Source organism: Schistocerca piceifrons, chromosome 1 (genome assembly GCF_021461385.2).
Source record: "Schistocerca piceifrons isolate TAMUIC-IGC-003096 chromosome 1, iqSchPice1.1, whole genome shotgun sequence".
NCBI classification, from domain to species: Eukaryota; Metazoa; Arthropoda; class Insecta; order Orthoptera; family Acrididae; genus Schistocerca; species Schistocerca piceifrons.
This window is the reverse complement of record NC_060138.1, coordinates 645,005,417-645,032,589: the sequence shown is the minus strand read 5'-3', so window position 1 is coordinate 645,032,589 and position 27,173 is coordinate 645,005,417.

The window sequence follows — 27,173 nt, the reverse complement described above, 5'->3', positions numbered from 1 at the left end:
CGCTGGCAATCACAGATCCAACACATGTACACAAATACAACCAAACCAGAGACGCTGTGCCAACTGCGGTGGGCCCCATGCGGCAAACTTCAGACAGTGCAACTCATACAAACAGGCGCTGAAGCGAAAGCGAGACATAAGTAGGGTACTGTACGACATACCACGTCCAATGCCAGCGCCGAACCCAGTAAGGAACGGCGTAACGTTTGCCACGGTTGCACGCCCTGGCGGGACGGCACAGGCTGCGGAACTTCAGCGCCCTACACACACACGTGAAACAACCGCTGCAACAGCCACACAACAATCACAGGCAACACCTGAAACCCAGCAAGCATCGGTACCAACACCTATGCCCCCAAACAACACGACTCCACTCCCGGAAATCACGCGCTGCGAAGAAACGCATCGTATACAAGAAAACACACCCACACAAGAACCCCCCGAACCCCAAGCCCAGAGGAGGAATAGACGCACACGCAAACACAGGGCGGGGAACACGAAAACACCACAACAGGCCACACAGCAACAACGGAACAGCAACACACAGGAAAACAGTCAACAAGACACCGAGACTGTAACTCACACTACCATCCCCCTCACCACAGAAGTAACACAGGCGCCACAACCTCTGCCACAATGCACAAATGCCGCTCCTAACAACACACCAATACCCGCACAAGCGGCCGCTAACTCCACAACAGCACCTCAGGCTGCCACACCCAACACCAGCACACCACCTGGGGGAATACTGGAAACACTATTCCCCCGACACACGACCGTACAAATCCTTACCAAGGTGCTGACGGCCGTCACTGCACTCATCACCCAGCTCATGAGCGCCGAACCCGGGCAATACTGGGCTGTCATACACACTGCCATCACAACACTCTTTCACACTCTTACATGAATAATACACCACACCCGGCCCATAACGCAGACCCGCATACACTATCACGGATCCTGTTCTGGAATGCAGACTCGATCCACAACAAAAGGGCAGAATTTGCCGCGTTCATGGAGCGCAAGGGAATCCTTGTCGCGCTACTGAGCGAGACTAAACTTAAACCGCACAAACAATTAAACTTTCCTGGCTATTGTGTCTATCGTACCGACCGACCGGGCGACGCCGTGGCAGGTGGAACTGCAATCGTCATACACAAAGACATTGAGCACACAAACATAGAGCTCCCTGAACTGGAAAAAATCGAGGCTACGGCCGTCAGAGTCAAGTTCAACGGAGCCTACACCACGCTGATATCGGTATACAACAGCCCTGTAGGCATCTCAACACGCGATATCAGCACATTACTCAACATTTCACCGCGAGTAATAGTCGCTGGAGATCTGAACGCAAAACACCCAGAATGGAACTCACGCATACGAAATCCCAACGGCAAAAAACTGTACGAACATTCGCTAGGTAGAAACTACATTACACTAGCGCCGGCTGAACCGACGCACATTCCCTATCAGAGGGGACACAGGCCAGACGTGATAGACATGGCCCTCATCAAGGGCATCACAGCGACACTCAACGTTGCCGTTGAAAACGATCTGCCCTCAAACCACCAACCTGTAATACTATACATCGAGGAAACACTGCAGCACACAGTGAAACGTCCCCTTTCAACAATTTTACATGACTGTGCTTAAACTGACATACAATATTTTGTTAGCGCAACGCAATCTGACTTTCAAAAATCTCTACAAAAGAATGGCCCTGACTAACATTAAACTATACCTTTCACAAATCACTTACCTCACAAAAATCTTCGCTGCTCAAGCTACTGCAATACAGCGAGCGCCACTACTGCCAGCTAAATAAAAGATTCAAACTATGGAAGGCACTAACTACTGATAGGGATAGTTAGCAAATGAAAGATATTAATAGAGAACAAACAATGTATTTACCTTGATATCATCATATATAAATATAGCAGTTCATGACAAATTTCAAAACTCCGCCATCTCTCTCCCCACATCCACCACTGCTGGCGGCTCACCTCCAACTGCGCAACGCTACGCGCTGTTCACAGCCAGCTGCCGCTGCCCAACACTACAATGGCAGACAACAATGCAAACTAGCCACAGACTGCACACAGCACAGCCAGTGATTTTCATATTGAGCGCTACGTAACGTTGCCAATAAGAAAACATAAACAGCCTACTTACATAGAGAAAACATAAACAGCCTACTTACATAGAGAAAACATAAACAGCCTACTTACATAGAGAAAACATAAACAGCCTACTTACATAGCCCCCATGCTCCCCACAAAAATTTTACAAAATATTTTTTGGGCAGTGGCCAATAATGATTTGATAAAATTTTTCATAATTACAATAACAAACATGTCAAATGCACACACTTATTGATACAATGTTGGTCAAAAGCTAAAATTTTCTCACAGTCCATAAAGACAGTCCTAATCGTACATAAGAGTAGAATAGCAGTGTTTTTTCTCAAAGTCTGAGCAGTAAAAGAAAATGCACACGGAAGTAGTGGATTTCCATGCAGTCTTGAAGAAGTAGTGTTGTCCTTCCAATGGAAAGACAGTGCTGACTCTTGATATGCATACAGGTAATGGGCCACAACAGAGCAAACCCACAGCAGAGTCAGTCGAAATTTTGAAGAGTATTGGTAGGTAGGTCATCACAGAGCAGACCCACTGTAGTCCTGGTAGAGATTACGGTATTGGTGGGCCACCAGAGGTGCAGACCCACTGCAGTCCTTGTAGAAATAATGGTATTGGTGGGTCATCAAAGATGCAGACCCACTGTAGTCCTTGTAGAAATAATGGCGTTGGTGGGTCATCATAGATGCAGACCCACTGTAGTCCTTGTAGAGATAGCCAGCAGCCATCTGTTGTGACTGTGCAGGTGCACAATCACCACTGAAGAGTCTTGCGGAGAATATAGCAAGTCCATAAACCATCACTTGTGCACTCACAAAGTTTTTGGAATTGTCCTTAGAACCAGCAATGCTGTTATCCAGTCCCTTGCTGAATTATTAACACACTTGCAAACACTAACAGTCCCTACTTCTCACATATTGTCCATATACTATGACCAACAGAAACGTGTGCAGTGAAATGTAACTTACAAGTTAATAATGTCATGAACTGGTGACAATTACAATTTTATAACATAAGAATACAATTACAAAGGTACAAAATACATCATTAAAAACATAATAATACAGATAACATTTGTAGTACAGGCTTTACAAAAGAATAGAAATAAACACATACATCAGTGTTACAAAAATAGTGACATAAGTACATACATAAAATAATGAGAATAGTTTTCGAAACATTAATTTCACACATGAACATTGAAACAGAACAGAATTGTAAACAACTTTACAAAGAAAATAACATATTATTAATGCAACTTATATTTGAGGATAACAGTATTCCTCCTCATAGTGAATATAGCTTAGTATTAGAAGAGAAAAAAATTCTATGAAACAGTACACAGAGACAGGAAGAAAACAAATACTCAAGGGTACACAAACACATAGTGGGATAACACCAATAGGAAAGGACAGGGTTCGTTTTCAGTGTAACATTTGGTACTGCAGTCCAACCCAAAACTTCATATATCTTTCCTCTTATTTCATCCTTTGTTTCCACCAAAAAAAATTCTTATCCAAGCATGCTTTCTGTATTCTGTTCATATTTCTTTCAAAAATAATTATTTCTGATTGTACAATACTCATTTGGGCCCAAACCGTTTTCATGTAACTTTCAAAGCATTCTTCCCCTATTCTCCATAGTTCCTTTCTTATATAGTCTACCCCCTCTTAAGCTAACTTAAATCTACTGAGCTCAGATATTAAACTAAGGGACGAGGCAATGCAGCATCACATAACAAATCAACACAAACAGCAATGCAAAAAATGCAAATTGGCAAAGCTAGCAGCATAAATGAGCAAAAGTCAAATTCAATAACACTATGCCTGGCAAACAGCAGCAACTTATACCTAAACATGACATAGCGCAAGCAGAAAAAATATTACACTAAACAACAATGCAGATAAGGGAAATGTATCATCTTAATGTCTATGTAATTAAAGTGGTGCACCACAAGAAGTTATTCTACCAAAAAGTTACCAATTACTTGAAAAGAAAATTATGAATGCAGTTACTAGTTCCTTCTTATTGTTCTTTCCTGTCCAAGTGCTCCTTTTTTAAAGAATGTGGATCATAAAATAATTATTTAATAGATCTGTTGACAGAAAGTGTTCACATTAGCAAATGCATTTTATTTTATAAAAGCAATGCTGCAACACAGCTGAAAAACAGGTATCAAATGAAATAAGCAATTACGCAAACCAAAGCAGAAAAATATCATTCAATAGTCATGTGACATTTCATAAGTTAGTAGAAATTCTCTCAACTCTCGTAGAAAGATGCTTGTCATAATCAGGTGTGCAGATGTAAAAATATTTCCAAGGCTAATGGCCTCCCCTTTTTTTTTGTTCTATCTTCCTGTGCTCTGAAAGGCACGCGCTAATGACTTTTTCTCCAGGTGTCTGACACAGCTGGGTGCCCGCGACGCATTACGTGCAGGTGGTCACCTAACTTTCGTACGGAAATATTTACGACAGCAATTTTCGCTAAAGTGACAGTCTCACATAAAAATACTTCACAGGTCAAGAATTAGCGTTGCAAATCTGTAGAAACAAAATCCTATGAATATAACAGTGTCCAAAAAATGTTCAGTGGCATTGTGATACATTCACACATGATTCACACATGTCATAACTCTTAAAGTACGATTCTTGGTTTCCAACATCCTGTTTCACAAGTCAAGAGTCCCTACCCACTATTCATTACTCCTTACCTTATTACACATATACGTATCCATCGACACTCGTCAATATTTCGTCATTATAAATATGAAGCATAATCAAATAACTCATGTAGCCTCAGCCTATTAATCATAAACATACCTCAGCAGCATGGTACACATCGTCGTCGTAAAAATAACATCATAACACCTCAGTCAAATCTCAAAATCGTCGTAGCTTCCTCCAATAATTAAAAAAATTCTCTGCTCATGTCAAAAGTGTCATCTGCCTCAAACGTACTTTAAAAATCATAATCCCTTTACCAAATACATCATTCAAAGCTCTCATAGTATCACAATGGTTCCGAAAAAATATGAACAGTTTACAATGCACAGACAAAATACAGTTTCATAAGTGTGAAGTTATCCAGCTGTGTAATTACGTAAACATCTGTCACTGACGTAGTAAAAAAATGTTTATCTCTCAGTTAAATGATCAGATAGCTGTGTAATTTGTGTGTTAGAGAAATATGGTACCGATGTGTAAAGTTGTATAAGCAAATACCATATTAGCTAGGGTTCCTTGTGGTTGCCACACACATGGTACACAAAGTAAGCGTGTACCCCCCTGAGGATTAATGTAATTATACCCTCAGGTGTTACAGATTACACCAATGGAATGAAATATATCACGGAAAACTTTTTTTGTAATTCAAAAATCTTTAAAAATAAATGTTTTAAGTATAAAATTGATCACTGAAATGCGTGTCCTGTAGCGCTAAATGTGCATCTTGTTGTAAGATAATCTCTGTGGAAGTGTCGTAGTTATTTTCCTCCGAAAGCTAAGTTCCGCAGAAGCCAATGTACTTACCTCATGATAAACCAAAGTGAAATGCTTTGCGTATAGATATCGTAGTTATTACGCTTATTGTTGTGATGAAGAAAGTACTGTGCTGTAACGTATTGTTGTGCTACGGAAAAGCTGTCTCCTTGTAGCTATACCACAAAAGTTACTACTAAAATATGTTTTACTTTCCAGAAGAATTCAGAAAACTGTGCAGATATAAAACAGATACACCGCAAAAGCAACATTGTAACTTGTCACTCATTAGTAGCGTCGTGATAAAAATCGTGTAGCTGTCACATAAACTAACCTCTGTGTCATCTGGTATCTCTCAGAAAGCACTTTAAATACAGAATGTATTTTCAGGTAACCAAAATGTTGCATTAAAATCTCATTAGCAGTACTGGTAAATGTTCTAAGTATGTGAGCCTTATAGTCGTTACGTAATCGTACAACTAACAAGCAAGAATGTACACACACAATAACACTGTGACGTCTGTTCACTATAACAATGCATTTGTCATTTCTGTTTAAATAAGTTCTCTTGGTTCTTGATTGGATATTTAACTTCAAACATTGTTGTATGTTAACAGATTCTAAGTCTGACAAAGCATATTAGTAATGTGAAGCGAAAAATTTTATGACAAAGACTAAGTTAAAAAACAGATTATCTTTCAATAAACGGTTTTACATGTGAAATGTGGTGTAAACCTTTACTCTTCCTAGTACGCAGAGTTTCAACTTGAATGCAATTGTCATGCGGTATACGTCGGTAAAGAATACTGGAATTTTTGTCAAGGTTAGCGTCTATGTTATTTTTCTCTGAGCCACCTGGCGCACGCGGCTGCCTGCGGTGCGAGTCATTGTCTGTTCCTTTGTTGGCGCGCGTCGTTATTGGGATTAGGAGGCCTAACTTCTACAAATTCACCGTGACGAGAGGGCCCAGCTCTGTTTAAAGCTCGCCAGTTCTGATGGAATTCAGGTCTGTCGTTTTGTCGGTAGTTTACACAGTTTCTTTCGTGTCGGTCACGTGGTGGAGAATTTCTCCCTGAATCGTAACTGCGCGCTGAACTGTTGCGTCTGAAATTATTCTGTTTCCCTTGATAATAATCGTTTTTGTTCCCATATTGTCTGTTTCTTTGGTTATCTCTGTCACATTCATTACTACGGAAATGCGATCTTTCTCTGTAACTATTATTACTCTGCCAGTGGTTGTCATATGGGTGGTGTCTGTTTTGGTCACGATTTGCGTTGTGAGAATAGCCTTGTCGTGTAAAGTTATTACTTCTTTCATCGCGGAATTGCGACGGATGTGACCTGTAATTGCTGTGCTCCTGGTTTTGCGTTCCGCGATTGTCAGTGTCAATTTCTAATTCTTGTAAGAGTCCCTGAAATGCTTCAATGTCGTCTTTGCAACGTCCTGCCAAAATAATATGTCGTAAATGTTCAGGCAGTTTGATTAAGCAAATGCGGATGAGTTCTGAGGGGCTGTATGGGTTTGAAAGATACTGATTCTTATGCAAAATGTCTTCAAAATATTTCATAAGACTGGAAAATTCAGATTGTTCGAAGTGTTTCATCATTATGATGTTATGTTTTACACGGTCTTGTGTAGCTTGAGACCAATACGCTGAGAGGAAGGCATGATAAAAATCTCCTTCACTGTGACAATCGTGAATGACCGATCGCATTCTTACACCTGGTTCATTCTCTAAGTAGCCACACATAAATTCTAACCTGTGCTCCAATGACCAGTTGGGAGGGAAACAATGAGAGAATTGATGGAGCCACGCTTGTGGATGAATGTCGTTGGCAGAATTCTTAAACGTTTTGAATTTACGTGTAGTAATGAACAGCTTATAGTCAAAATCATCATGTCGGCAAGTCGCATGTCGGTCATTGTTACTTCGTTTCGGCGGTTCCATCTCGAAATTCGGTGCACATTGCCAGTTTCTTTCATAACTTCCGAAATGCCCTGTGTTATTATTTTGCGGCTTTTCCGTGTTTCTAAGTCCCTCTTCCCGTGTTGGAGCGCGAGTGTCCTCTGAAATACGTAATTCTTGTATTACCTGCGTCAGCTGATCTTGTACTTCCCGGATTTCTCTTTGGTGTTGTGTATTAATTTGATTCTGATTTTGTTTGAATTTCTTGATTTGTTCATACACTTCTGTGTCAGTGAAGGCTACAGGTGTTGTGTCATTCAGATCATCATCTACCTTTGTAGATAAATTAGTGAACTGATCTGAAAGTTCGGCTACTTTATCCGATAGTGTACTTATTTCCTCAGTGTGTTTTTCTGAACCAAGTTTCAGAGTATCTACTGTGTCCTTTAAGTTTTCCTGAGTTTTTGCAAGTTGCGTAACCGAATTGGTAGATGCAACTGAGTCAAATTTAGCTTGCAAGGTCTCATGATTTTCATGAACAATAGTTTGCAGTTCTTTTATGGCTGCTTCGTGCTTCTGTAATACATTTTCATGACGCGAAAAAATAGGTTGGAAATGCTCACAAATTTGTGTTTTTACGTCATTACACACTTTCTGACATTTCGATTCAATGTTATGTAACTCAGCAGTTAAATCTTCACGCGTTTGTTCAAGAGTTTGTTCCAATGAGTCTAACTTTTGAAGCTGTTGCTGTGTTTGTCTCTGATTTTGTTCCAGTGTGTCTAACTTTTGAAGCTTTTGCTGTGTTTGTCTCTGATTTTGTTCCAGTGCGTCTAACTTTTGAAGCTTTTGCTGTGTTTGTCTCTGATTTTGTTCCATTTGTTGCATTAATTGCAATAATAATGTATTAGTGTCTGGAATCTGTTTCTCTACGCTTTTCGGCAGTGCATTTGCACCGGCAACATTCACATTTTGACAAGCAGAAAATGTGTCTTGACTTATTTGAGAAAACGGTGATGACCCAAAACCTGAATCTACAGTATTTGCGAAATTGTGTCCTGTCATTTCGGATTCCTGAGGCGAGCTGTTGCCGACCGATCGATCGATAATGCTTCCCTCTTCACTAATTGTTTCACTGTCCATGCCATTGTTTGCCGCCCGCTCCATTTCCCTATTCACAATTACCAAATTACTACTTTGAACATCAGTTAATTCACTACTCGGTGGCGCTAACACACTGCTTTCGTCTTCTCTGTCATTTCTCAGTTTACTTTGGAGCCTAGTATTACGTTTTTCACACGCCATTATTGTCACAATATTTCACACGACAACACAGAAAAACACAATTTGAAGATCAAAAATAAGAGAACACATTAACATAGCACTAAAAATAATATCTAGTTAATTGCAAGCGCAGCTGCGAAATACTTGGTGCAAATCTACATGCATGCCACAACTGTTTTACTGTACAACAATGAAATGCTACAACTACAAAGGAGATTCTCTCTACAATTACGCGCTAGCAATAAACAAAAGCTACACTAATTACACAAACTACAAGAAAAAATCAGAAGATTCCAGTGAGGTATCCTAGGCTAAGGGTCGACATATGAAACGTCCCCTTTCAACAATTTTACATGACTGTGCTTAAACTGACATACAATATTTTGTTAGCGCAACGCAATCTGACTTTCAAAAATCTCTACAAAAGAATGGCCCTGACTAACATTAAACTATACCTTTCACAAATCACTTACCTCACAAAAATCTTCGCTGCTCAAGCTACTGCAATACAGCGAGCGCCACTACTGCCAGCTAAATAAAAGATTCAAACTATGGAAGGCACTAACTACTGATAGGGATAGTTAGCAAATGAAAGATATTAATAGAGAACAAACAATGTATTTACCTTGATATCATCATATATAAATATAGCAGTTCATGACAAATTTCAAAACTCCGCCATCTCTCTCCCCACATCCACCACTGCTGGCGGCTCACCTCCAACTGCGCAACGCTACGCGCTGTTCACAGCCAGCTGCCGCTGCCCAACACTACAATGGCAGACAACAATGCAAACTAGCCACAGACTGCACACAGCACAGCCAGTGATTTTCATATTGAGCGCTACGTAACGTTGCCAATAAGAAAACATAAACAGCCTACTTACATAGAGAAAACATAAACAGCCTACTTACATAGAGAAAACATAAACAGCCTACTTACATAGAGAAAACATAAACAGCCTACTTACAACAGAACAACGCAAGATGTTGGACTACGGGCGTGCGAATTGGACATTGTTCAAGCAAACGCTTGATAGCCACATCCCACCTATACACGAAATTAACGAAACAGGACAAATTGACGAGGCAGTGGAAACCCTCACTAACGCCGTCCGGGACGCAATGGCAGGCACCATACCTGATCGCACCTCACAACAACGCAGTGCGGCCCTGCCCCAGGAAATCCTGGGCCTAATCTCAATGAGGAATCGCCTCAGGAGACAATGGCAGCGCACCAGGCGTCCGTACTTCAAACGGCACATTAACAGACTACAGGGCATCATACACGATAAAATACAAACACATAGAACACAACAGTGGAATCAAAAACTCGAAGGGCTGGACACCGCACGACCTGGCGTATGGCAGCTAGCCCGACATTTCACCAGGGAGAAAATATACACCCCAACGCTTCAAGGGCCTGACGGACCTGCATACTCAGCGGAAGAGAAAGCAGAACTAATGGCTCGAACACTCGCAGCGTCATTCACACCGAACCTGGTACCATCAGATCCAGTGTTCACACTTGCTACTGACCAAGAGGTTACACGCATTCTAGCCCAACCATCGCGCGACGACATTCGACATGCTAGCACAGCCGAAGTCTCCTGGGCTATAATGCATTCCGCTGCTAGGAAAGCCCCTGGTCATGATGGCATTCAAAACCGTGTCCTCCAGGAGTTCACCGATAAAGCAACTGAGTACCTAACACACATAACGAATGCCATACTAAAACACCAACACTTCCCCGCCTTTTGGAAGACGGCCAAGGTCCTGATGTTCAGGAAGCCGGGGAAAGACCACAGCCTCCCACAAAATTACCGACCCATCAGCCTTCTGAGTTCGCTCAGTAAGATTGTTGAGAAGGTGATTCTCAAACGCATCACTAGGCACTGCATAACAAATAACATCCTGAGACCGGAGCAATTCGGCTTCAGGAATCACCACTCCACAACACAACAACTCCTACGGGTCGTTGAACATATAACACATGGCTTCAACATAAACAAAGCTACAGGGGCAGTGTTCCTGGACATCGAAAAGGCTTTCGACCGTCTATGGCACAACGGCCTCATCCGCAAACTCAGCGACGCGGGATTCCCTGACGGGCTGCTGCGTCTAATACACTCATACCTCACAGACAGGAGTTTCAACACTGACGTGCAGGGAAAACAATCAACACAACACAGTATACATGCGGGAGTACCCCAGGGAAGCATCCTAGGGCCCCTGCTGTTTAACCTCTACATAAACGATCTTCCAACCACACACAACACAATGATGGCAATCTACGCGGATGACACAGCCATCCTTGCGCAAGATTGGAAACCATCAAACATTACGTCACGCCTACAGACTGCACTCAGAGTGGCCGAGCCTTGGTTGGAGAAATGGCGTGTTAGAGTAAACGTCGACAAGTGCGAAGCCGTTCTGTTCACTAGAAGACCGAAGCAACTGCGCAAACACCGCTACTGCAGACCAATAACTCTACATGCACGCCCAATACGTTTCCGCGAGAAAGTCAAATACCTCGGTGTCTGGCTGGACCGGAAGTTACTCTGGGGGGACCACATACAACACATGACCAACCGAGCTAGCGCGAGGCTCAAACAGCTCTATCCTATGCTCAACAGGCGTAGCACACTGAACAGAAGGGTGTCGAGGTCCATGTACATGACACTTATCCGACCCCTGATGACGTACGCAGCTCCTGTCTGGGGATACGCTGCGCCTACACGTCTGCGCCGTCTGCAGCTCATACAAAACAAAGTACTCAAAATCATAAGCAATGCTCCACGATACACACGCATCGCGGACCTTCACCGGGAATACCGACTTGAGACTCTCACGGAGGTAATCCACAAACTCACCACAAGACTATACAGAAACTCCAGACATTCGCAGAACCCGTTTATTCTGAATCTGGGGAACTACGACCACAACCATAGATGGAAACATAAAAGACCAAAAGACATACTTGTAAGGACATAACATCTATGGCCAAGCATACGCAAACATAACGGCACAGGCGAGCCCCTGTTTATCAGACCCATTACTGGATATCCAGCTGGATTGGAGTACACTGCCGAATAACTGGCACCACACAGGGAAGCCGTACCGTACACTGCATGCAAACAAGCTCCACACATCCCCCACACAGTGAGATGATCTATGGCCGATCTCCCACTACTGTATAACGATCTTGATTGTTCCAGGAATGCAGCAGCAGCAACAACTGGGACACATCGCCATCGCTTGTCATGGTAATGATGCATGATACCTATACTAACAAATCCAACCTTGCATGAACTATCGCAGCTAGTAAGCCACTACTGCTCTTACTACCCATCCCACTGTCGCAGAGGTTTTTTTCCCACGGCACGAGCCTTGGCACTTTTTTTCCTCTGCTCTTCAAATCGCTACCCTCACTCGCGTTTCGTCCACTATCTATCACCTGATGGACCGTGTTAATGCGTAGACTTACCCAGACGCACGGACAACGTCACAGCCCAGCATCCTGTGATCCACATACTAGACAACTAACATGTTTACGGAGGTGACAGTAGAACTTTTGGTTTGGTCACCACGTTGGTGCGGGCGTGGAGGGGCCCCATCTCTTATTAAAGTGTAGCCGAGATAAGATAAAAGGCTGGACATCCCTGTTTTAATGTATGCCGCTTAATATCTTTACTTACATTGTATGTTTCATACTACAGACCTTTTGTGATTCTCCTGAAATGCTTCATGAGATGATAAATAAAAAATTATTTAGCAACCAAGGCAAGTGTACTACCATGCAGTGAAAATGTGAGTTCTTGTATGGCCATCAAACACGTGACTCATCGTATTAGGACCACGCCACTAATGTTTTCCCTTTTCACGATATTAATGACATTATACCCTGTGAATAAGTATGCGACAGAATTATTTCTTCAAAGAGTAACTGTGGGAATGACGTCACATCTCTCATTCGTAGCCTAACACTGACTTTGGTGCATACACAAAAACAAGCGTGTCTGCAGCTCGTGAGGCTAATGCAAGCTCCACAGACAATCATCCTGGTGATATCATTCGAAATCGTCGGCCAACCGAGACCAGACGTGGGCCACCTTGTCCTGGTCTTCAAGGCTCATTTCTTATGTCTCACTACCGTCGCCAAAGCTTTCAAACAATACTTTGTGACGTACTGAACATCGCTGTTACTGCTATTTTTCCCCGCCTGTTTCGAAGGGCAGAGAACTATGTCCCATTACACAGGCTCCAAATCGCGCCTCTGTGGCGTTACGTTGCATATTTCAGCAAAATACTGCACTCTGGTCTTGGCGAAAGAGCAAGCAGAAAAGGAAGAAAGGATGATCATAGTTTAACGTTAAATCAACAACGTACTCACTAGAGACGGGGCACGAGCTCAGATTGTGGAAGTATGAGGAAGAAAATCGGGCGTGTCCTTTAAAAATGAACGATCTCAGCATGTGCTTTAAATCATTTAGCGTAGCGACGGAAAACCTATATCTGGGTGACTGGAAGGGGGGTTTGAGCCACCGTCCTCCAGGACGCGGGCATAATGTCTCACTGCTGCACCTCCTCGATCAGTTAACACAAACAAGGCGCAGATACTAGGGGATCAACGTACCGTTCCTTCAGTTCCATGCAGCACGACTAACCATAATAGGTAGCAGAGTGCTGCAACGCCCGGCGTTTGACCGGTTCCGGCTCGCCTGCTGAAGCTAAGACCAAGCCGCCTGCGTCCGGCCCGACATGACTCGGCTCGGTCACGTACTCGCACCACGCCTGTTGCCCGGACTCCGGGTACGTGAATAGCCGAGAATGCCCGTTCTTCTCTGACATGTCGCCTCGCCTCGCCGCACAGCACAAACCCACCGCCTCTCTCTCTCTCCCTCTCTTTCTTTCTTTCTCTTTTCTTTCTCCTTCTTCCTTTCTTCCTCTCCTCTCTCTGTCCGTCTCTCTGTCATTTTTAACACAAAGGTAACGTTTCCAAGAACACTTGCAAGACACAATTAACTTCATATAGTACGAGGAAAATAATCTCATATTCAGAACAAACACAGAAAAAGACTCATTCCAAATAGAAGATTTATTCTGCTTGTCAGTAATAGGAAACTACATACATGTTAAATAAGTAGTGCCGGCTGGAGTGGCTGGGCGGTTCTAGGCGCTTCAGTCTGGGACCGCACCGCCCCTATGGTCGCAGATTCGAATCCTGCCTCGGGCATGGATATGTGTGATGTTTTTAGGTTAGTTAGGTTTAAGCAGTTCTAAGTTCTAGGGGACTGATGACCTCAGCGGTTAAGCCCCTTACTGCTCAGAGCCATTTGAAACAGCTCTCCATGCTACTCTATCCTGTGCAAGCTTTTTCATCTCCTGCTGCAACCTACATCCTTCTGAATCTGCTTAGTGTATTCATCTCTTGGTCTCCCTCTACGATTTTTACCCTTCACGCTGCCCTCCAATTCTAAATTGGTGATCCCCTGATGCCTCAGGACATGTCCTACCAACCGATCCCTTCTTCTAGTCAAGTTGTGCCACAAACTCCTCTTCTCCCCAATCCTATTCAATACCTCCTCATTAGTTATGTGATCTACCCATCTAATCTTCAGCATTCTTCTATAGCACCACATTTCGAAAGCTATTCTCTTCTTGTCCAAACTATTTATCGTCCACGTTTCACTTCCATACATGGCTACATTCCATATAAATACTTTCAGAAACGACTTCCTGACACTTAAATCTATACTCGATGTTTCTATGTTAACAAATTTCTCTTCTTCAGAAACGCTTTCCTTGCCATTGCCAGTCTACATTTTATATCCTCTCTACTTTGACCATCATCAGTTATTTTGCTCCCCAAATAGCAAAACTCCTTTACTGCTTTAAGTGTCTCATTTCCTAATCTAATACCCTCAGCATCACCCGATTTAATTCGACTACATTCCATTATCCTCGTTTTGCTTTTGTTGATGTTCATCTTATATCCTCCTTTCAAGGCTCTTGTCCATCCCGTTCAACTACTCTTCCGTGTTCTTTGCTGTCTCTGACATAATTGCAATTTCATAGGTGAACCTCAAAGTTTTTATTTCTTCTCCATGGATTTTAATAAATACTCCGAATTTTTCTTTTGTTTCCTTTACTGCTTGCTGAATATACAGATTGAATAACATCGGGAAGAGGCTATAGCCCTGCCTCACTCCCTTCCCAACCACTGCTTCCCTTTCATGTCCCTCGATCCTTATAACTGCCATCTGGTTTCTGTACAAATTATAAATAGCCTTTCGCTCCCTGTGTTTTACCCCTGCCGCCTTCAGAATTTGAAAGAGAGTGTTCCAGTCAGCATTGTCAAAAGCTTTCTCTGAGTCTACAAATGCTACCAACGTAGGTTTGCCTTTCCTTAATCTTTCTTCTAAGGTAAGTCGTAGGGTCAGTATTGCCTCATGTGTTCCAATATTTCTACGGAATCCAAACTCATCTTCCCCGAGGTCGGCTTCTACCAGTTTTTCCATTCGTCTGTAAAGAATTTGAGTTATTATTTTGCAGCCGTGACTTATTAAACTGATAGTTCGGTAATTTTCACATCTGTCAACACCTACTTTCTTTGGGATTGGAATTATTATATTCTTCTTGAAGTCTGAGGGTATTTCGCCTGTCTCATACATCTTGCTCACCAGATGGTAGAGTTTTGTCAGGACTGGCTCTCCCAAGGCTGTCAGTAGTTCTAATGGAATGTTGTCTACTCCCGGACCCTTGTTTCGACTCAGGTCTTTCAGTACTGTGTCAAACTCTTCACGCAGTATCGTATCTCCCATTTCATCTTCATCTACATCCTCGTCCATTTCCATAATATTGTCCTCAAGTACATCGCCCTTGTATAGACCTTCTATACACTCCTTCCACCTTTCTGCTTTCCCTTCTTTGCTTAGAACTGGGTTTCTATCTGAGCTCTTGATATTCATACAAGTGGTTCTCTTTTCTTCGAAGGTCTCTCTAATTTTGCTGTAGGCAGTATCTATCTTACCCCTAGTGAGATAAGCCTCTACATTCTTACATTAGTCCTCTAGCCATCCCTGCTTAACCATTTTGCACTTCCTGCCGATCTCATTTTTGAGACGTTTGTATTCCTTTTTGCCTGCTTAATTTACTGCATATTTATATTTTCTCCTTTCATCAATTAAATTCAATATTTCTTCTGTTACCCAAGAATTTCTACTAGCCCTCGTCTTTTTACCTACTTAATCCTCTGCTGCCTGCACTACTTCATCCCTCAAAGCTACCCATTCTTTTTCTACTGTATTTCTTTCCCCCATTCCTGTCAATTGTTCCCTTATGCTCTCCCTGAAACTCTGTACAACCTCTGATTTACTCAGTTTATGCAGGTCCCATCTCCTTAAATTCCCACTTTTTTGCAGTTTCTTCAGTTTTAATCTACAATTCATAACCAATAGATTGTGGTCAGAGTCCACATCTGCCCCTGGAAATGTCTTACAATTTAAAACCTGATACCTAAATCTCTGTCTTACCATTATACTGTATAATCTGATACCTTCTAGTATCTCCAGGCTTCTTCCATGTCTACAACCTTCTTTCATGTTTCTTGGACCAACTGTTAGCTATGATTAAGTTATGCTCTGTGCAAAATTCTAAAAGGTGGCTTCCTCTTTCATTTCTTCCCCCCAATCCATATTCACCTACTACGTTTCCTTCTCTCCCTTTTCCTACTATCGAATTCTAGTCACCCATGACTATTAAATTTTCGTCTCCCTTCACTATCTGAATAATTTCTTTCATCTCATCATACATTTCATCAATTTCTTCGTCATCTGCGGAGCTAGTTGGCATATAAACTTGTACTACTGTAGTAGGCGTGGGCTACGTGTCTATCTTTGCCACAATAATGCGTTCACTATGCTGTTCGTAGTAGCTTACCCGCACTCCTATTTTTTTATTCATTACTAAACCTACTCCTGCATTACCCCTATTTGAGTTTGTATTTATAACCCTGTATTCACTTGACCAAAAGTCTTGTTCCTCCTGCCACCGAACCTCACTAATTCCCACTATATCTAACTTTAACCCATCCATTTCCCTTTTTAAATTTTCTAACCTACCTGCCCAATTAAGTGATCTGACATTCCACCCTCCGATCCGTAGAACGCCATTTTTTTTTCCTCGTTATAACAACGTCCTCCTGAGTAGTCCCCGGCCGGAGATCCGAAAGGGGGACTATTTTACCTCCGGAATATTTTACCCGAGAGGATGCCATCATTTAACCATACAATAATGCTGCATGCCCCCCGGAAAAATTACGGCTGTAATTTCCCCTTGCTTTCAGCCGTTCGTAGTACCACCACAGCAAGGCCGTTTTGGTTAGTGTTAAAAGGCCACATCAGTCAATCATCTAGACTGTTGCCCCTGCAACTACTGAAAAGGCTGCCTCCCCTCTTCAGGAACCACACGTTTGTCTGGCCTCTCAAGAGATACCCCTCCGTTGCACGTACGGTACGGCTATCTGTATCGCTGAGGCACGCAATCCTCCCCACCAACGGCAAGGTCCATGGTTCATGGGGGAGGGGGGAGCTATTCCCTATCTATACAAAAACGATTTTACCGCAGGCTTTTAAGAATTTCCTACTTTTCATTTATGTCGAACATGAGACGATCAACGAACGTAGCAGTTTTATGTTCGGCAGCAGTTATAAAATTCTCACGTTGAAAAGTTAGGACACTTTTTAATCCCTTTTATCTCTTATTAAGAAATTTATATCTCTCAGTGTGCATCAGCAACTGTAACGCTGACATCTCCACAATATACACATAGTCCTTCTTGATCTAGTTCTTTGAAACGTTCACCAGAAACAGTATCAAAAAGTCTCATACCTGCTGCACGCGACACAACACAACATATTTTGCTGTTATACTTCTATTACGACCGGTGTCAGCTAAGGACTTGTGCCACTGTGGGATTTCGTACAACTATGTTTCTTTAAATGAATCGTTCCGACTGGAAACATACATATCCATTGACCTTGCTGTTTTTATCTACAGACAACAAACATTTGTTTCTGGGGGCTTGACTTCGTGGGTAATCATTTTAAATTATTATTGATGTTAAAGTTAGCTTTCATATTTATGTGACTGATTTGGTTAATTATAGAAATTCAAAACTTTGTGGTGACCATGAAATTGTTGATTATGATTTTCTTTCATTGTCTCGCGTGCCTTACCGCGCTATGGACATCGGTCCTTCGCATTCATATCGGAACGTGGGGTGCAGTAGAAGTGAAAATAAAATACCGTGTGGCTAGGGTCTCCCGTCGGGTGGACAGATCGCCTGCTGCAAGTCTTTTGAGTTGACGCCACTTCGGCGACTTGCGTGTCGATGGGGATGAAATGATGATGATGATAAGGACAACCCAACACCCAGTTCCTGAGCGGAGAAAATCTCCGACCCAGCCGGGAATCGAACCCGGGCCGTTAGGTATGACTTCCCGTCGCGCTGACCACTTTTTTATATAAAAACATTTATTAAAGAAACAATGTTGCACATTCCAGATACATACTAAGAACATATACTATCCATGAACACATGTTATACATGAAATGATTTAAACAAAAACAGTTTTATCATTGCGATTATGCTTATGTTAAAGAAATACAACAGAAGATTGTGTTACTGACTAAATTACCAGAAAGAATTAAGTTAAACACCAAGAAAAGGTTTTTTTAAGAAATTCAAACTAAAACATGAAGAATTAAATCTGCACTTTGAATTACATGTGCTCCAAACTTTACAGATGCATAAATAGCTCTTTGTGAAGGATATCAGCAAGTTGGTGGGATAATTTTTAATATATTAATGTACACAAGGAAATCGTCTCTGTGAGAGACAGGGTAAGGATAGAAACTGATCTTCAACCTTCTCAGCTTAGTCAGACTAGCTATGAGCATTTCACACAAATGTGTGGAAGTCACCAAATACAGAATATGGAAGATTTGTGCCCATCGCACATAAAAAAATTAATAGTCATATTAGACAATTTCTGAAATACTTGAGAATGGCGGAAAGGAGATACTGCAAAGTTGACTAGCCTTCCAATTACACTTTCTGGACGTTAATTGAATGTTAAGTATCTGAATTGATCAGACCTATATAGTAAGTCTTTCACTGCAAAACAGATATACACATCACAGTGCAAAAATGAACAGGGCAATGTGCCAGCCATTGAATACTGCATTATGTCAGATAAGGACATTTCTACAAAAACTGTCAATTTCCAGATTTCTAATATTAACCAATAATGCAGCTTTAATGTTTTGTGTTTTGACACTATTAGATAAACAATCTGAATGTCACATAAGTTCTGTACAGTAGCTTATATAATTTCAAAAACTAATCTCTGAAGTAGAAAAAATACACACCAAAATATACAATAAATTTTAAATAATCTCCTTAAGGTAACTACAGTACATTGCTGTCAACACAGCATTCTTTTTGACATTAACCAGTGCCCATTCTTTCAAATATAATTTTTAACATATTACCGAACTTTTTCTTGTGATTCGAATACCTTCTAATTTTAAGGAATTCACACAGCATGTGTACCTTGAACTCTATGGTGCTGTCCGATCCTAATTTATTAAGGACGTAATTAACAAAATTTCCCAGCAACCAGTACACAGCGGTATTTTTTGTCTCTGGGAAATAGCGTGCTTCAGGCCTGTGTATCAATGACAGTGATATATAATCAGAACTATTTGCTCCCGGGTCCACTTCCCACTATTCATGTGACTACTGCAAGTATATCTATCAATTATTGTGTCAACTAGGTGGCATTGTTGACATAAATTTGTTTCGCAGAGCCCGATTGCGTACAGTCTTTCATTGGTGCTAAATATGTTGTTAACTGCCTTGTACCAAGACGTTTTTATATTAGACATGAGCATATTAGAACTAATGTTTTTACAAATCTCAGTCCACCCAATGTTTGGAAACTGTCGTTTTGTTCCTTCCTTCGCTTTTCTTTCGTTCCCGCATTATGGCTCTTGATAAGTGTCGCGACTGCCTGAGTTCGACACTTACATATCTAAACTCAACATAGAAAATCCTCACATGCTGTAAATGACTGTTGATATTGTACACGTCAATCGGGGTAAGCAGGCTTCGAGGTTTAATGATCTCGAAAAGTTGGCTGGTTATGCTTTGTCGCAAGTCTCTTATTAAATGAACTTGCCTTTTGATAAAAAGTGGAGAGGCTTTATCCGTTATATCAGTTAATCCGAGTCCATCATTTTTAGGATCTAAAGTGGCTACTTTAGCAGGTACTCTGAACACTTCACCTCTCGACAAAAAGTTGGTGAATTTGGACATTATTCTCCTCGCTATCATTCTCAGTACTGGAAACAGCCGAGCCGAATAATAAGCTTTAACTTTAGTGAGGATGCATGAGTTGATATACTTTATTCTTTGAACTTGGTTCATATATAGAGTTAAATTCTCTATAATGGCTCCTTGCACTTTATCAGCTGCAACTTTCCAATTTAAAGAAGTTATTTCCATGGGGCATGCTGTCAGAGTGATCTCAAGTGTTTTATGTTGTCGGACTAATTTTGCCCACTCGACGTTGATACGATCAAAACCTCTGAGATTTAATATCTTATTTTTTTCGTTTGCATTGGCTCCAGATGCTCTACAGTACGAATCAATCACTGTTGCTACCGTGGTTACCTCGTCATTATTCCTTATAATGACCCCTGTACCGTCAGTATAGGCTCTTATAACTGTTATGTCCTGATGATGTTAAGCCTTTTAATCTAACATGGACATGTCGGAGGAAAGGTTCCAGCGAAATGGCGAAGATCAACATGGACAGAGGACTTCCTTGAGGAACACCTCTTTGTATTTGCATCGGCCTGGATTGTTGACAGTTCACGGCTATTTTATCATTTATTCCAGTTGGTATGTTCTTAATCAACTGTATGACCCTATCGTTGAAACCTACTTTCTTCAATGTCTGTAGAAGATATTCATGATTTATTACGTCGAACGCTTTATAATAATCTAAAAAAAAATAAAGCACACTTTATGTTTGTTACAGAAGTTATTGCAATGATATCCCTGAATTCTGCTAGGTTTTGAAAGATGGTTCTGCCTTGCGCGCAGTTCTGATGTTGACTAATAATTTTATCTGTAAGGCATGAAATTCTCTTGTTTACTGTTCTAGCTATTAATTTATTGTCGGAATTCAGCAGTGAAATTGGACGAAAATTATTTAAATCTTTGTTTCCATTATTTTTTGGCACCAGAACAATGTTACTCTCCTTAAACTCAGCCGGAATCATTTTACCCTGAATAACCTCATTTACAATGTCCGTGATTTTCCCACCTACTATTGGCCAGTAACGAGTGTAAAACTCTGGTGGCAGATTATCCAGTCCTGGGGATTTTTTGGTGGTGAGGCGTACAGTCTCATACACGTCCTCTTCTCTGACAACCTCTAGAAAATTTTCGTTGTCATCTTCTGTTAGCTGTGGGGCTAGGATGTCGAGGAATTCTTCCAAGGAAGCATTACTACTTTGATGTACAGAATGTAGTTCGCAATAATAGTGATAAATCTCGTCCATGATACCCTGCTGGGTTCTGAGAATCGTACCGTGTTTTGTTCGAATTTCATCAACAAAAGTCCTCCCGTTTTTCGTATGCTTCACTAAATGATACAGGGAAGTAGTTTCATCTTCGGACACGGAATCTGCCTTCGATTTTATTTTCAACCCTTCTATTTGACTTCTCTTGATATTAAGTAACTTCGCTTTGAATTTTTTTATGTCTGCTATCCGAAGTGAGGAACCTGCTGAGACTTGATCATATAGATCTCTCAAAACGGAATAGTAATATTCTATAGTGCAATTCATTTCTGTTGCGCTCTGGGCACTGTATTGAATAAGAACCTTCCTCACCTTGGCCTCGCCGTTTTAACCCACCAATCGATAGCAGTGGCACATATACTACGAGCACGCAGACGTATTCCCCATGTTTCTTTAATCAGGTCTTCTAAATCATAATTTACTAACAAGGAAGTGTTCAAATTCCACTGATTCTTGAATTGGCGAACTGGCTGCCTTTTAGATTTATGCCAGCTAAGACACTTGAATGGTCTGAAAAGTATGTAGGAATGGTTTCTACTTTTGTCACGGAAGTTTCAAGATTTTTAGAAATATATAGTCTATCAATCCTGCTACGTGATGCTGCCGTGACATAAGTGAACTCAACAATGGAGGGGTATTTGATTTCCCGTACATCCTTTAATTCTAAACCAGCAACTAGTTGTTTCAGTCCACTTGAGAAATTAAAATTAGGTAACTGATCTTTTCGATTAAAAACAGAATTAAAATCACCTCCAAGTAATAACTGTCTTCGAGTTTTCCTTAACAGGTATATCAGGTCATCTTTAAAGAAACTTGCCTGTCAGTTCGGTGAGAACTTCGTGAAGGGGCATACAAGTCGATGATAGTCACATCATAGGTATTTATTCTCCTTCCGGATTCCAGTAGTTCCACCTCGCTTACAGTAATCACTTCCCTCACCAAAACATCTGTTCCAACACTTGTTTCGGGACACATATTTATGTAACTGACAAAACTGGGAATTACTAAATCCGAAATTAGAACTTCTTGCAACAGGGCAATATCAGTCGCGGATTCATACAAAAATTCCTTAAGGGCCGATAATTTCAAACCGGACGTACACTACTGGCCATTAAAATTGCTACACTACGAAGATGACGTGCTAAAGACGCGAAATTTATCCGGCTGTGATATACAAATGAGAAGCTTTTCAGAGCATTCACGTAAGGTTGGCGCCGGTGGCGACACCTGCAACGTGCTGACATAAGGAAAGTTTCCAACCGATTTCTCATACACAAACAGCAGTTGACCGGCGTTTCCTGGTGTAACGTTGTGATGCCTCGTGTAAGGAGGAGATATGCGTACCATCACGTTTCCGACTTTGTTAAAGGTCGGATTGTAGCCTATCGCGATTACGGTTTATCGTATCGCGACATTGCTGCTGGCGTTGGTCGAGATCCAATCACTGTTACCATAATATGGAATCGGTGAATTCAGGAGGGTAATACGGAACGCCGTGCTGCATCCTAACGTCCTCATATCACTAGCAGTCGACAGGCATCTTATCCGCGTAGCTGTAACGGATCGTGCAGCCACGTCTCGATCCCTGAGTCAACAGATGCGGACGTTGGCAAGACAACAACAATCTCCACAAACAGTTCGACGACGTTTGCAGCAGCAGGAACTATCAGCTCGGAAACCATGGCTGCGGTTACCCTTGACGCTGCATCACAGACAGGAGCGCCTGCGATGGTGTACTCAACGACGAACCTGGGTGCACGAATGGCAAAAAGTCATTTTTTCGGATGATTCCAGGTTCTGTTTACAGCATCATGATGGTCGCATCCGTGTATGGCGACATCGCGGTGAACGCACATTGGAAGCGTCTATTCATCATCGCCATACTGGCGTATCACCCGGCGTGATGGTATGGGGTGCCATTGGTTACACGTCTCGGTCACCTCTTGTTCGCATTGACAGCACTTTGAACAGTGGACGTTACACTTCAGACGTGTTACGACCCGTGGCTCTACCCTTCATTCGATTCCTGCGAAACCATACATTTCAGCAGGATAATGCACGACCGCATGTTGCTGGTCCTCTACGCGCCTTTCTGGATACAGAAAATGTTAGACTGCTGCCCTGGCTGGCACATTCTCCAGGTCTGTCACCAATTGAAAACGTCTGGTCAATGGTGGCCGAGCAACTTGCTCGTCACAATACGCCAGTCACTACTCTTGATGAACTGTGGTATCGTGTTGAAGCTGCATGTGCAACTGTACCTGTACACGCCATCGAAGCTCTGTTTGACTCAATGCCCAGGCGTATCGAGGCCGTTATTACGGCCAGAGGTGGTTGTTCTGGGTACTGATTTCTCGGGATCTATGCACCCAAATTACGTGAAAATGTAATCACATGTTAGTTCTATTATAACATATTTGTCCAATGAGTACCGATTTATCATCTGCATTTCTTCTTGGTGAAGCAATTTTAATGGCCATTAGTGTAATTTTATTTGTGTTTGTAGTGGTGACAGAATAAAACTGCGTCATTGCGCTGTCACTATGTAGTTGTTTTGATGAACTAATTTAGTTTTCCTGTGGTTCAGGGTTCAGTTAAGCTATAACAGTTTTCTCGGAAGGTCCACTCAGTTACCAGGGGCGGACAGAAGTGAAAATGTCGTTGCGAGACACTCTTCGTCTGGTTACTCCGCTAAGGCCTGTCCGGCTTGGGCGGGCAGAAGCATGCAAACTCCTCCGCCCACAAGGGCAGCGAGTGCTTCGGCAAGGCGAAGCACTCGGCAGCGGCCAAAGTGAACACGGAAAGTGACTCTTCGAGGAAGAACGGAAAAAGGGCGCTCACCCAGAACATGCTTACGATGCCAGCGTAAGTGTGGCCAGGGGCCTCCAGGTTGGAGACTGCCTGAACAGAGAGAGCTGCGCAATGGGAATTGAGCAGCTGCGGCACCCGGAAACAACATTCATAATATGAACACAGATTACCAGAAATGACAGGAAAGCAAGACATTTTTATATCTAGTTTTCCATAAAGAGATATTTCACTGTAAGAACTTTATCAGACTGTAGTAGGAGTATTTTAATACCATGATTACCATCAAATTAGTTTATGTAGGTGAACTCCACGTTGAAAACAAAGCATGAACTCTGCATAACAGAGACCCTGATACAGCGTTCTTACTTGTGCTTGGTTGGATGGCACAATCTGGATTCCTGGCGCCTCTATTTCTGAGAACTTTCAGATTAGTTCCTGGTCATATTTAGTGACCTACTTACGTGGTTTCTAGGTTCTTTTCCGTTTCTTTTTTAATCTCATTCACGTTTTTATCTTCTTTACTTCATTAATTCTTTAGTTATCTGAATTTTCTATAGCCATCACCGTAATCCTTGAAGTACCTCTTTCAATTTCTTTTCAGTTCCTTCCACTGAATTCCAACTATTGTGGCGTTATTTTCACACGAAATTGAGTAAATGTCTCCTATTTCTTCAAATGGCTCTGAGCACTATGGGACTTAACTTCTGAGGTCAACTGACGGACACACTCGAAAGAAAACATTCGTTTACTGTAGAAAGCGACGGACTGTTATCAATGGTCGATTCAAGTTTTTTTCAAAAACGGAACCACATTTCGACATCTGCACTAAATGGCTCAAGCTTAACTGCTGGCAGCTTGAAGGAGTGGAGTACGAAGGTGAGTGGACACTGTAGGTGATGTGATGTGCAGCTGCTACGTTACTGCTGAAACCTTGTAGTCAATTGCTTTTTTAGCCTTCGGTATAGATCGCGCAGTTTTTTTATGTATCCCTCACAGCTCGGCACACCTGCGTCACAGAGAAAATTATGAATAGCGTCATCTAATGAAACGAGCTTCTCTAAAGTGTCTTGAAGACGTTCCATCTAGTCTTCAAAATCGTCGAAGAAAACTACATGGCATTTGTCCTCTCCCTAGCTCACTTTCTTTTGAAGTTCTCTAGCTTTTTTCTATTAGTTCGACATTATGTCTTACTAAAGATGGCTACTGCAAAATTATTGTTGCTTGGGGATAACTTACACGTCCGACAAAGAGCGTCTGCGCAAAAGTAAAATGAATGAAACTTTTAACGAATTAGCAAGCTGTACTCTCAGAACGAAAGTTTTCATGCTTGGAATACAAATCAAAGTTCCTGAATCATGGCGCAAACATTGTTGTGAACAAGTACGTCATGCAATCGTATTATATTGGAATGGACTTATCTTGTGATGCCATCTGACGTCATCTCTTGTTCACTGCAGCGTGAAGTAGGCCTTAATTGTTGAAATTATCCAGGAAATCGTAATTTCTACGACGTTTCGGCACTACAACATCACGGACATACAACACCGCCATTCGAATACAACATTAATTTTTTTCCTCGCAAAGGAAAGTACATCATGGAATACACAACAGATCAAATCATGGATAATCATTGTTGTCATTGTGCCTATAAATACAAAACTCAATCTGCAACAGTTCAGTACTCTGAACATCGCTAATAGAAATCGGATGCCAGCAGAGCTGTAGTCCAATTCGATCTGCGCAACTCCTCGACAAGAAGTTCATTTCTGAGGTATTGTCAAGAAATGCTCCCAATTTGATGACGATGTTTAAAGGGGCAGTTAATAATAGCACTTCTGCATGCAGGTGGTTTCGTTTTACTGTGAAGCATATTTGGTCTTGTGGTATAACCGTTTCTTGCCTGTTGCCGTCAGTGAAGCCGACTCGTTCCATGTAAAGTAGTATATTGTGATAACCAGTGGTGAAATGGGCATATGAGAACGGCCTTCATTGCTTCCAGGTTTCATATAATATACCCAATGACATCATTCAGAGTTGCCAGATTTTTCCACACATTCCTCTCCTCACCCCTCTGAAATCAAGTGGAACTACGCCAATTTCCATTTCCATTAGTGTATAATGAAGAATTTACGCAAAATTCAAAGAAATCCAAGATAGGCAGGAAATTCAAAATGTGCTTATATATTCGTTAACAGTCGGCTGTGTGGCATAATGTTAAATGCTTTATGGAAATCTAAGAATATGGACTCCGCCTGCTGCCCTTCATTCATACACTCCTGGAAATGGAAAAAAGAACACATTGACACCGGTGTGTCAGACCCACCATACTTGCTCCGGACACTGCGAGAGGGCTGTACAAGCAATGATCACACGCACGGCACAGCGGACACACCAGGAACCGCGGTGTTGGCCGTCGAATGGCGCTAGCTGCGCAGCATTTGTGCACCGCCGCCGTCAGTGTCAGCCAGTTTGCCGTGGCATACGGAGCTCCATCGCAGTCTTTAACACTGGTAGCATGCCGCGACAGCGTGGACGTGAACCGTATGTGCAGTTGACGGACTTTGAGCGAGGGCGTATAGTGGGCATGCGGGAGGCCGGGTGGACGTACCGCCGAATTGCTCAACACGTGGGGCGTGAGGTCTCCACAGTACATCGATGTTGTCGCCAGTGGTCGGCGGAAGGTGCACGTGCCCGTCGACCTGGGACCGGACCGCAGCGACGCACGGATGCACGCCAAGACCGTAGGATCCTACGCAGTGCCGTAGGGGACCGCACCGCCACTTCCCAGCAAATTAGGGACACTGTTGCTCCTGGGGTATCGGCGAGGACCATTCGCAACCGTCTCCATGAAGCTGGGCTACGGTCCCGCACACCGTTAGGCCGTCTTCCGCTCACGCCCCA